The sequence below is a fragment of the Stenella coeruleoalba genome (assembly GCF_951394435.1).
Source record: "Stenella coeruleoalba genome assembly, chromosome: 7".
Classification (NCBI taxonomy): domain Eukaryota; kingdom Metazoa; phylum Chordata; class Mammalia; order Artiodactyla; family Delphinidae; genus Stenella; species Stenella coeruleoalba.
In genome coordinates this window covers 16686229-16696182 of record NC_137153.1, presented here as the reverse complement: position 1 = coordinate 16696182, position 9954 = coordinate 16686229, and positions in this window count along the sequence as shown.

Here is a 9954-nt window from a genome sequence, read left to right as displayed (position 1 = left end):
GGATCCCAGCCTGTGTGGGTGGGGTGTGTGTGTGTGTGTGTGTGTGTGTGTGTGTGTATGTGTGTGTTTGGAGGAGGTGGAGGGGGAAAGTGGGTACCCCTCCAGCTCAGGCCATATGCTGGAGGACCCCCATCTAGAGCAAGAGAGACTTGGGCGCCCTGGCCAGCCTGGGAACCAGCTGGGCTGGGAGCACTGCTCTAGTGCCCAGAAGCCACTGGAAGTCCTGGCTGACGCTGGGCTGGGTCACTGACATGCAAAGGGGTCGACAGCTCCCTCCTGCCCTGTCTTTCTCCCAGGTTGCGGGAGGTTCAACCATCCTGTCCACAGCCTCGTCCACATCCGTGTCCCAGCCTTGCCCTGCCGGTGCCCAGAAAAACCCCTGAGGCTCTGGGCGCTTTCAGACTCAGTTCATTCGGAGAGTGAGCTGTGTGGGCAGCGGACTAGGGGCGCTGTCCTCCCCACTGGACCCGGACCTTCCCGGGGAGGACTCCTGCCGTGGGAGCCCCAGGTCGCTACCCCATGGTGGACCACTGGCCTGGCCGGGATCCTCCTCCTAGGACCAGCCAAGCTGCCAGCGGTGGGGTGGGCGCTGCGGGGGCTGAGAGGAGGAAGGGGGCTCCTGCAGCCTCGTGTCCACGCTGCTTGCACCCCGGACCCTGCCTTCACCCTCAGGGGCAGCGCTGCCCCTCCCCCTGGGAGGGTTGGGTGGGGTCAGAGTGAGGGTTTCAGCCACATAGCACGTGCAGAGGTTACCAAGTGTTTGGGGGAGGAAAGAAAGAAAGAAAGAGAGAGAGAGAGAAAGAAAGAAAGAAAGAAAGAAAGCAAGGAAGGAAGAAAGAAAGAAAAAGAAAGGAAGGAAGGAAGGAAGGAGGGAGGAAAGAAAGAGAGAGAGGGAGGGAGGGAGGGAGGAAGAGTGAATGAATAAAAAATGTAAGAAAACCCTGAGCCTCCCTCCTCTGTCCACAGGGGTGTTGGGAAGCTTATGAAACTTCTCAGGTGTAACGCTCCCTTCCTCCTGCCAGGGCCTAGAGCACAGCTGCAGGCTCTACCTGTGATGGAAGAGGGAGACCCTCCCACCCTGCCCTTCCCCGTGGAACCCTCCAGGGGCTCGGCCCGGCCCTGTGCTGGAAGCCTCTGCCCTTGAGAAGATTGCCCCACTTAGCAAGAGAGACAAATGCCCCTCATACCCGGCTGGCTGCCACAGTCACTTGGTGTCATCTGCTCAAGGCCAAGCACAGGAGGCTGGGGGCTGGGCATCCGAGAGAAAGACACCCCACAGAACCCCAAGGCCCTTCCACCCCAAGGGCAGACCAAGCGCCTTTGGAAATGCTGGCTTTCAGGCGCGGGGCCCGAGCAGGCTTAGGAAGCCGCCCTCCTCCAGCTCGTTCTCAAACACGCAAACGTCCTGGTTACAGTACTTGTCAAATATCTACTTCACGTGTAGCTGAGTTACATTAGTGAAGGAGGGGGGAACAGAGAGGTCACAAGGGGCCAGAGCTGAGGAGGAAAGTCACTGCGATGAGCGGATTCCAAGGCCTCCTCGGGGACGGGAGTGGAGACCTCGGGAGCTAGAGCCGGGATTTCTACATCAAGGTAAGGCCACAGAATGGATGGTCCTACTGGGAAAACCCTCCCTCTCACTACCCTGAGGAAGCAGGAGTGCGCAGCCTCTTGCAGTAACTCGTGGAGGACCCCAAGTCTGCTGTTCCCACCTGTGCCGCACGCTCGTGCAAGGCCTGGACGCACACACCACCCCTAACTCCGGCTGAGGTTGGAGCATCCCCTAGGGCCCGAGGATAAAGCGCCCCATAAGTGAGGCGACCGCACGCTCTGGTTTGTCCGGGACAGTCCTGGCTGACCTCTTTTGTCCTGGAGTCCTGCCTGGTTTGTCATTGTTTAATGGAGTGTTAATAAGGATTGCTCTAGGGCTTCCCTGGTGGCGCAGTGGTTGAGAGTCCGCCTGCCGATGCAGGGGACACGGGTTTGTGCCCCGGCCTGGGAAGATCCCACATGCCGCGGAGCGGCTGGGCCCGTGAGCCATGGCCGCTGAGCCTGCGCGTCCGGAGCCTGTGCTCCACAACGGGAGAGGCCACAACAGTGAGAGGCCCGTGTACCACAAAAAAAAAAAAAAAAAAAAAAGAATTGCTCTAAAAGAAGCCAGGATGCGACTGGTGCCCTTCCACTTGGGCTTCCAGCTCCTGCCAGCTTCTTTTGTTTTTTTTTAACATCTTTATTGGAGTATAATTGCTTTACAATGGTGTGTTAGTTTCTGCTTTATAACAAAGTGAATCAGCTATACATATACATATATCCCCATATCTCCTCCCTCTTGTGTCTCCCTCCCACCCTCCCTATCCCACCCCTCTAGGTGGTCACAAAGCACTGAGCTGATCTCCCTGTGCTATGCGGCTGCTTCCCACTAGCATCTATTTTACATTTGGTAGTGTATATATGTCCATGCCACTCTCTCACTTCGTCCCAGCTTACCCTTCCCCCTCCCCGTGTCCTCAAGTCCATTCTCTACGTCTGCATCTTTATTCCTGTCCTGCCACTAGGTTCATCAGAACCATTTATTTTTTAGATTCCACATATATGCATTAATATACAATATTTGTTTTTCTCTTTCTGACTTACTTCACTCTGTATGACAGTCTCTAGGTCCATCCACATTTCTACAAATGACCCCATTTCGTTCCTTTTTATGGCTGAGTAATATTCCACTGTGTATCTGTGCCACATCTTCTTTATCCATTCATCAGTCGATGGACACTTAGGTTGCTTCCATGTCCTGGCTATTGTAAAGAGAGCTGCAGTGAGCACTGTGGTACATGACTCTTTTTGAATTATGCTTTTCTCAGGGTATATGCCCAGTAGTGGGATTGCTGGGTCATATGATAGTTTTATTTTTAGTTTTTTAAGGAACCTCCATACTGTTCTCCATAGTGGCTGTATCAATTTACATTCCCCTGCCAGCTTCTTGGTGTGTGAGTCACGTGTGCAGTGAGCAAGCTTTCAGTAAACTTGAGGCTAAATCCGGAAGATGACGAGGGCTGACCTGCCACTCCTTCCCAGGCCTTTCCTGTCTCAGGGTAATGCTCTCAAGGACAGGGTTTGCGGCTCTCCTGGGGATGCTGAAATGCTCGCAACTCAGGAGAGCTGACTCCCCCCCGGCTGGGGTGGTGCAAAGGGACAGACTCAGTATTGCTGATCCAGTCGGTGATGCTGTGGCCTGCAAGAGGCATAAGGCCACAAGGCCACTGGAGAGCCAGTGGGGGACGGGGAGTGACAGGCGAAGGGCGTATTCGCGACATGCGGGACCTCAAAGGCAGGAGTCTTGCTGAAGGGCTCACAGGCAGTAGTCGGAGCAACTTTGCCACTTACTGGATGGTGTAAACCTACAGTTATTTATCATAGTGTTTGCAATCGCGTTGTCACTTTTCAACGACCCTTAGAAGCAATGAGTCTGACAAAAAAGGAAAGTGCATAAGTAATGAAAATGTAAAGGTCTTGACTTTCTCTTTTTCAAGAAAGTTAATGATGAGATGGTAACATGCGCAAATGCTTCTCTGCGTTTCATCCACCCTGAGAACTGTAGCGGTGTTATTGGCTATATAAAAAACAAGACATGAATCCACTCCAGAATCATCAGCATCTAACTCAAAGGTCAGCATTAACTTTAGAAAGACTGTCTAAAACCCGGTCAAACATTATTCGGTGTGTTTCTGTGAGGGTGTTTCTGCACGAGGTTAACATTTGAATCTGTAGACTGAGTAAAGCAGACTGCTTTCCCTAATCTCCACAGCATGTGGCCTCACCCCATCAGTTGAAGGCTTTAATACAACAAAACCCTGACCTTTTGAGTAAGAGCAAAAGGATTGGAGGGATATAGAGGCTGGAAGAAGGGAGACCAGGAAGGAGGCTCTTAAAATAATTCAAGCCAAGTATAAGATTAACTGTCAGGTATGCAGTACACAAATATTTAGTAAGTACCTACTGTGTGCTAGCAACTATTCTGAGCCTTGAGAAGACTGCACCCAGCTGTAAAAAAGTCCCTGCTCATGAAATTTATAATCTGGTGGGGAGACAGAAAGTCAATGAAGTAACAAGCAAATATTTGATGTGACACATGGCAACAAGTTATGTGAGTTGGACACATGCTGTGTGCTTACACTTGTAAGCACTTGACATGTAGTAACATGTTATTTGCATGACAACCCTGTGAAGTGTGTACTATTATTATCATCACCATGTTATAGATGAGAAAAATGATGGGCAGGGGCTGGATAACACCAGCCAGTCCAGACAGAGCTCATACTCTTTGCCTCCCCGTGTTACTGCCTTTCAAGTATTGGTGGCCTGGCAATGGCAGGGAGTGGGGAGAAGTCCACAAGCAGGGGCCATCCTCTCCCCAGACCAGGCATTCTGAGCCCCTCGGCCTCCCCCCTCTCTGCTCCATGCTGACAGCTCCTGAGCGTTCATGCCTTTTTGCCAGCTGTCCCCCTGCCAGCCTGCAACTCCTTTGAGAGCCAGGAGCCATTGTACCTCTGTTGTGTCTTCTTAGACTTTCACATGTTGTCAGGCACATTGTACGCGTGTAGACCAGAGAGCATTGCCAAAGACCACCTGTTCAGCAAAGAGTGGCTGCGTGGACGGAGTAGAAAAGGAGAACCATGATGGGAGAAGCACTTTAAGGGCACTCGTGCTGTGCACGCTGTGTTCTCTGGTTTTTCTGGGGTCTTCATTGCTGCACACGGGCTTTCTCTAGACAAGGCGAGCAGGGGCTACTCTTCGTTGGGGTGCGCGAGCTTCTTACTGTGGTGGCTTCTCTTGTTGCGGAGCACGGGCTCTAGGCACGCGGGCTTCAGTAGTTGTGGCTCACGGGCTCTAGAGCACAGGCTCAGTAGTCGTGGCGCACGGGCTTAGTTGCTCCACAGCATGTGGGATCTTCCCGGACCAGGGCTCGGACCCATGTCCCCTGAATTGGCAGGCGGATTCTTAACCACTGCGCCACCAGGGAAGTCCCATGTGTTCTCTGTTTTAAAGGGGAGAACTGTTGTATCGATAAGACATTGGAATTTTCAATAACAGGTGAGAAATCAAGTCCCCAACCTTCTTGGCCAGGATACTCAGAGTGGAGCAGGCTCCTCGTCCCTGGTCCTCCTCACAGAAACTCAGGTACAGGGCTAACAACAGAAATATTGACGTCGCCTTACAGGCACCTGGCGCCTAAAGGCTCACAAAGCAGCCCTCCACTTCAGTGGACATTTACAGTTTCGACTGCCCAGATCAACAGCTCCTTCTCTGAAAAACTGTCCTCCACCTCCTGCACCAACCAGGCGGTTCTGATGGACGCTCCCAGGTATAGTGCCTCCCTCCCTGGCCAAAGGATGAGCATGTTCCCCAAGTGGACCAATCCTAGTACTCCATTGCCCTCGGCCACAGTGATTGGACCAGGCATGGGCACATGACCCAAGCTAGACCAATCAAAATACTCCATAGTCACCCCACCCACCACACCCCCAGCCACGGTGATTGATTCAGGTGTTTTTGTACCTAGAGCTGGCAGGGTTCCCTCCCTCTAGGTGTGAGGCTGTAAGGATTCTAGGAGGCTGATATTCTAGTAGCTGAGATTCCTGGCTGAGAGAAGGAAGACACCGTGCAAAGGGAAGCAGAAAAGAAAGAGGAGAGATTGATTGAGAGATTGCTCCTTACCGATCACCTGGAGGCAGCTCCACCCCGTCAGTGGTTTGAGCCAATGTGCACACACCCATTATCTGACTGAGGTCAGCAAGCCGGCGAGGCAGGGAACCTTCTCCCATGACAGATAAGGAAACTGAGGCTCACACAGGTGAGATGATTACTCAAGGTCACTTGACTAACAGGGGGCGAAGCCACGACAGATGCAGCAGAACTCCAGCCTTGAGATGAGAGCTTTGTCTCATCTACTGCCCCAAAAGGCACCGTCCCTGTAGCCAAGACCACTGCCCCACCCACAGGTGTAATTGCTCTTGGGTATAAGTCACACTTTTTGCTCTGGACTCTGAGCCAGAACACAGTATCTACTCTTAGATGGAAGACTATTCAGGGTCCACGGGACAGAACCTCTTCTTTGGGAACTTGGACCCTCAAAGTCCAGTGGAGGATTTAGGCAGCAATGAACTGAATTTACCCAACGCTATTATCCTCTCTTCAGAAAACATCCACCCCAACAGCAATGTCATCATACCCTGCTTGTTCAACAGGGTCTCGGCCATAAAATGCATTAAGTGCAAACCTCTGTCAACCGTTCATGTTTTATTATTATAACTCCTTACAATGCTACTTTGAAAATGTCCTTCAAAGAACCCAAAGGGCTTTCTGACATTTTCTGTAAAGTTCTTTTACACCTACTCCAAAGCTTGAGAAACCAGAGGCCATTCCCAGTGCCCACTTTTTTGAAATGAGGGGCAAGGTAACCCCTGTGACCTTTCTGAGCCCCCTGCCTACTCCAACCTTCTGAGAACACGGCAACGTGATTCCCAGCCTAGGTTCCAGGAACATACTTTCCTGAACCTGCTACGATGAGACTGTATTCTCCAGGCCCCATCATCCCAGAAGAGTTTCTTAGGAGGCTGCCCTTCCTGTGGGTTTCAGAGTTCCAGCGGCATGTGGAAGTGTCACCTCCATGACCTCTGAGCAGGGGAAGTGGCACAGCTAGAAAGAGCCTCTCATGTAAACCGGCCTTAGGTGTTTCCTTCTAGAGGACTCCAAGTACCTCTAAAGTTTTTGTGAATAATTTAGGCCAGACAGGTGGACAAAGGCTTTGGAACTTTTCTAGCCAAAGGGTAGAGCTGTTGGTGAAAGGTGGGCAGCGCTGCTTAAGATTCTTTGCAAGAAGCACTAACCTGGCCCAGTGGCTACTGCCTCCGGGACAATGCCAGTTGGAAATCTTAGCGTCCAGAGGAGACTCACTTTCAAACTCTGAACCAGGAGGTTGCTGGTGACTGGGACTCAAAGCCCGGAATTAACACCAGCCTGCAGGTGCGGCTGAGAGAGCCTGACAGCTTCATGGAGTAGCCACTGCCCACGTGCTGAAAAGGGCACTAGACGGTCAGCTTCTCCAAGGGCCGTGTCATTCTAGACATCTCTCGTGGGCCACCTCCCATTCTCACGGCCTCACCTCTGATTCCAGCCGAGGCTACAGCAATGGTTCCATGCCACTTTGTCCACTTTGTGCTCACAGTACCTAACTCCAACATATGCCAATGTCCCCTGCTTCCTGGCCCGGGACTTCTCTCATGTCACAGCCTGCGGCACTGTCAGGAACCCGCGTGGCATTCACACACTCACATCCTGGAAGTGTGGGGGGACTGAACATCCCACGGACCCCTCCGGCCAATAGAGGGGGGAACCCAGTGCTTCTCCCTTTCATCCCTCAGGCAGACGATTCTGAGACACAATGTTTGGGGCTCCTCAGACGGTCCCAGTGGGCTCAAGTACTAGTCACCCACTGTGGTGGACAACTCAGGGACACACCTAAATACTGGCTTTCCTTCCTCTGTCTTCCCCCTTTGGTCTTCATTTCTGCTCTCTGAGGTCACTTCTCAAAGAAACTGTATACTGCAAGCAAACCTTTGTCTTAGGTTCTGGTTTTGAGAGGAGCGTAGGCTAAGACACGTCTTTATCTTTGGGTTCCCATAGACCAGCACTAGCTCTGAAGTTTCAGTGATGATTGCTGTGTAACAAACTATCCCCAGACTTAGTGGTTTAAAATAACAACAATCAGGGCTTCCCTGGTGACGCAGTGGTTGAGAGTCCGCCTGCCAATGCAGGGGACACGGGTTCGTGCCCCGGTCCGGGAGGATCCCACATGCCGCGGAGCGGCTGGGCCCGTGAGCCATGGCCGCTGAGCCTGCGCGTCCGGAGCCTGTGCTCCGCAGCGGGAGAGGCCGCAGCAGTGAGAGGCCCGCGTGCCGCAAAAAACAAACAAACAAAAAAAACAATCAGGATTTTGCTATAGGGGCAGGGTCCACGTGGACTGCTTACTTGTCTCTGTTCCACGTGGCATCAGCTAGAACAGCTCAACTGGGGCTGAAGGAGCCACTTCCAAGATGCTTCACCTCCATGGCTGGCAGGTTGGTGCTGGTTGTTGGCTGGGAGCTCAGCTGAGACTATTGACTCAGAGCCCTAACCCTCCTCCACACGGGCCTCTCCGTGTGGCTGCCTGGGCTTCATCACAAGCTGGGTTCCAAGAAGGAGGAAGTGGAAGGTGACAGTCGTCTTAAAGCAGAGCATCACTTCTACCGTATTCTGTTGGTTAAAGCAGTGTTAGGTCCAGCTCAGAATCACGGGAGCGGGAAAATAGACATGCCTTTCAGGGAGAGGAGTGACAAAGCATTCTCAGCCAACTTTGATCTGCCACGGTGGCACGGAACACTAGATAAATGAAGAGTTAAATAAATGGTTAATTACAGAAGCAAATTCATTAATTAATGCTACCAGCCATTATTCAACAATTACTATTCCTCCCACCCACCCGTATAGGCAGTGTCACTCTACCTGAAATTTGAGAATAAAATATCACCTTTATTTATTTGAGACCAGGAAGCTTTTTGACCTCAGAGTCACGGAACAGCAGAGCTGAAGGGATCCTAGGGGTACCTCCTTCAGCCACCTCATAGTACAACTGAGGGAAATAAGTCCCAGGGAGAGAAAGGGATTTGCCCAAGGTCACCATCATGGTCATTGGTGATGATACCAACCCAGGGCTCAAATTTCCAGCCCAGACCCTCCCAGCACACCGGAATGCTGGGTGAAAGGGTGTAGGAAGGGCTGCCTCCTCCCTGCCTTTGAGTCTTTGTACCTGGAAATGCCACAATCCAATCTACTGTGAGCATGAGAGTCTGTGAAAGGGCTGAGGCGCCAGCACGGAGGAGGAGCTCAGACTGGAACCAGTAAGACCTCCAGGTACAGCTTGGCCTGCTCTACATTCGCGCCCATCACGGCCACGTGGCCCAGCCAAGCACGCTGGTTACTGCCCCATTTCAGGAGCATTTGTGGAACCTCTGGAATGTGCGAGACACAGAGGAGACTGCAAAAATAGCACCATGAAGGGCATCTCTAACTTAATACCGAGTACCTACCAGGTGCCAAGCGCCTTATTTCATTGTCGTCATTTTACAGATGAGACCACTGAGGCTCAGAGGAGTCGGAGAACTTACCTATTGTTCCCGAGCTAGTAAGTGACCTGCTGGGGTTCAAACCCAGGCCACTCACACCTAAACCTAAACGTCTATATTTCTCCCTAAATCAGCCATCACACTGAAGCGACCCCTGCCCTCTAGGGGGCTGCATCTAGAGGTAAGCCTGGTACAGCTGGTACCCAGTCCATAGGGCACTGCGTGACCAAGGGCAATGGCCCACAGGCATGCAGGTCATGGAAGAGGCAGGACTCGGGCAGGAGGGACCTCGGGACCCTGGAGGGCACAGGAGGGCAGGCCTCAGGGACAGGAGGCACCTGAGCCAGGGCTCCTGCTGGGAGGAGGGTGATGGTTAGAGTGGGCAGCGGTGTTGGAGGGCAGGCTGGCTGGTGGAATCCGGGGCTTGGAATGTCTGTATACGTTAGGGGAGAGGCCTGGGGGGCTCCTGGACTCCAGGTTCAAAGGGGAATGAGGGAGCCTGTCTTGAAGCTGCGTTTGCACAGCGACCCTACTGTTTTTTAATTGCTTGTGCACCAAGGCGCCCTCCAATAAGCCAGTCTGGTGCAGACCAGGGTTGGGAGGGGAATATGGAAATGGGCCCTCGGTGTGAGGCTGGGACTTTTGAGCCGTGTTCCCGGGAGGGAACCACCGTGATTCTCAGATGGGCAGTGACAGGATGAAGTCAAAAGAAAAGCGCACATTTTTTAAGTGCCGCTTTTGAGTCACTTGATGACAGCCTGGAATTTTGATCCACCCATCCACCCTGTGTGTCGGG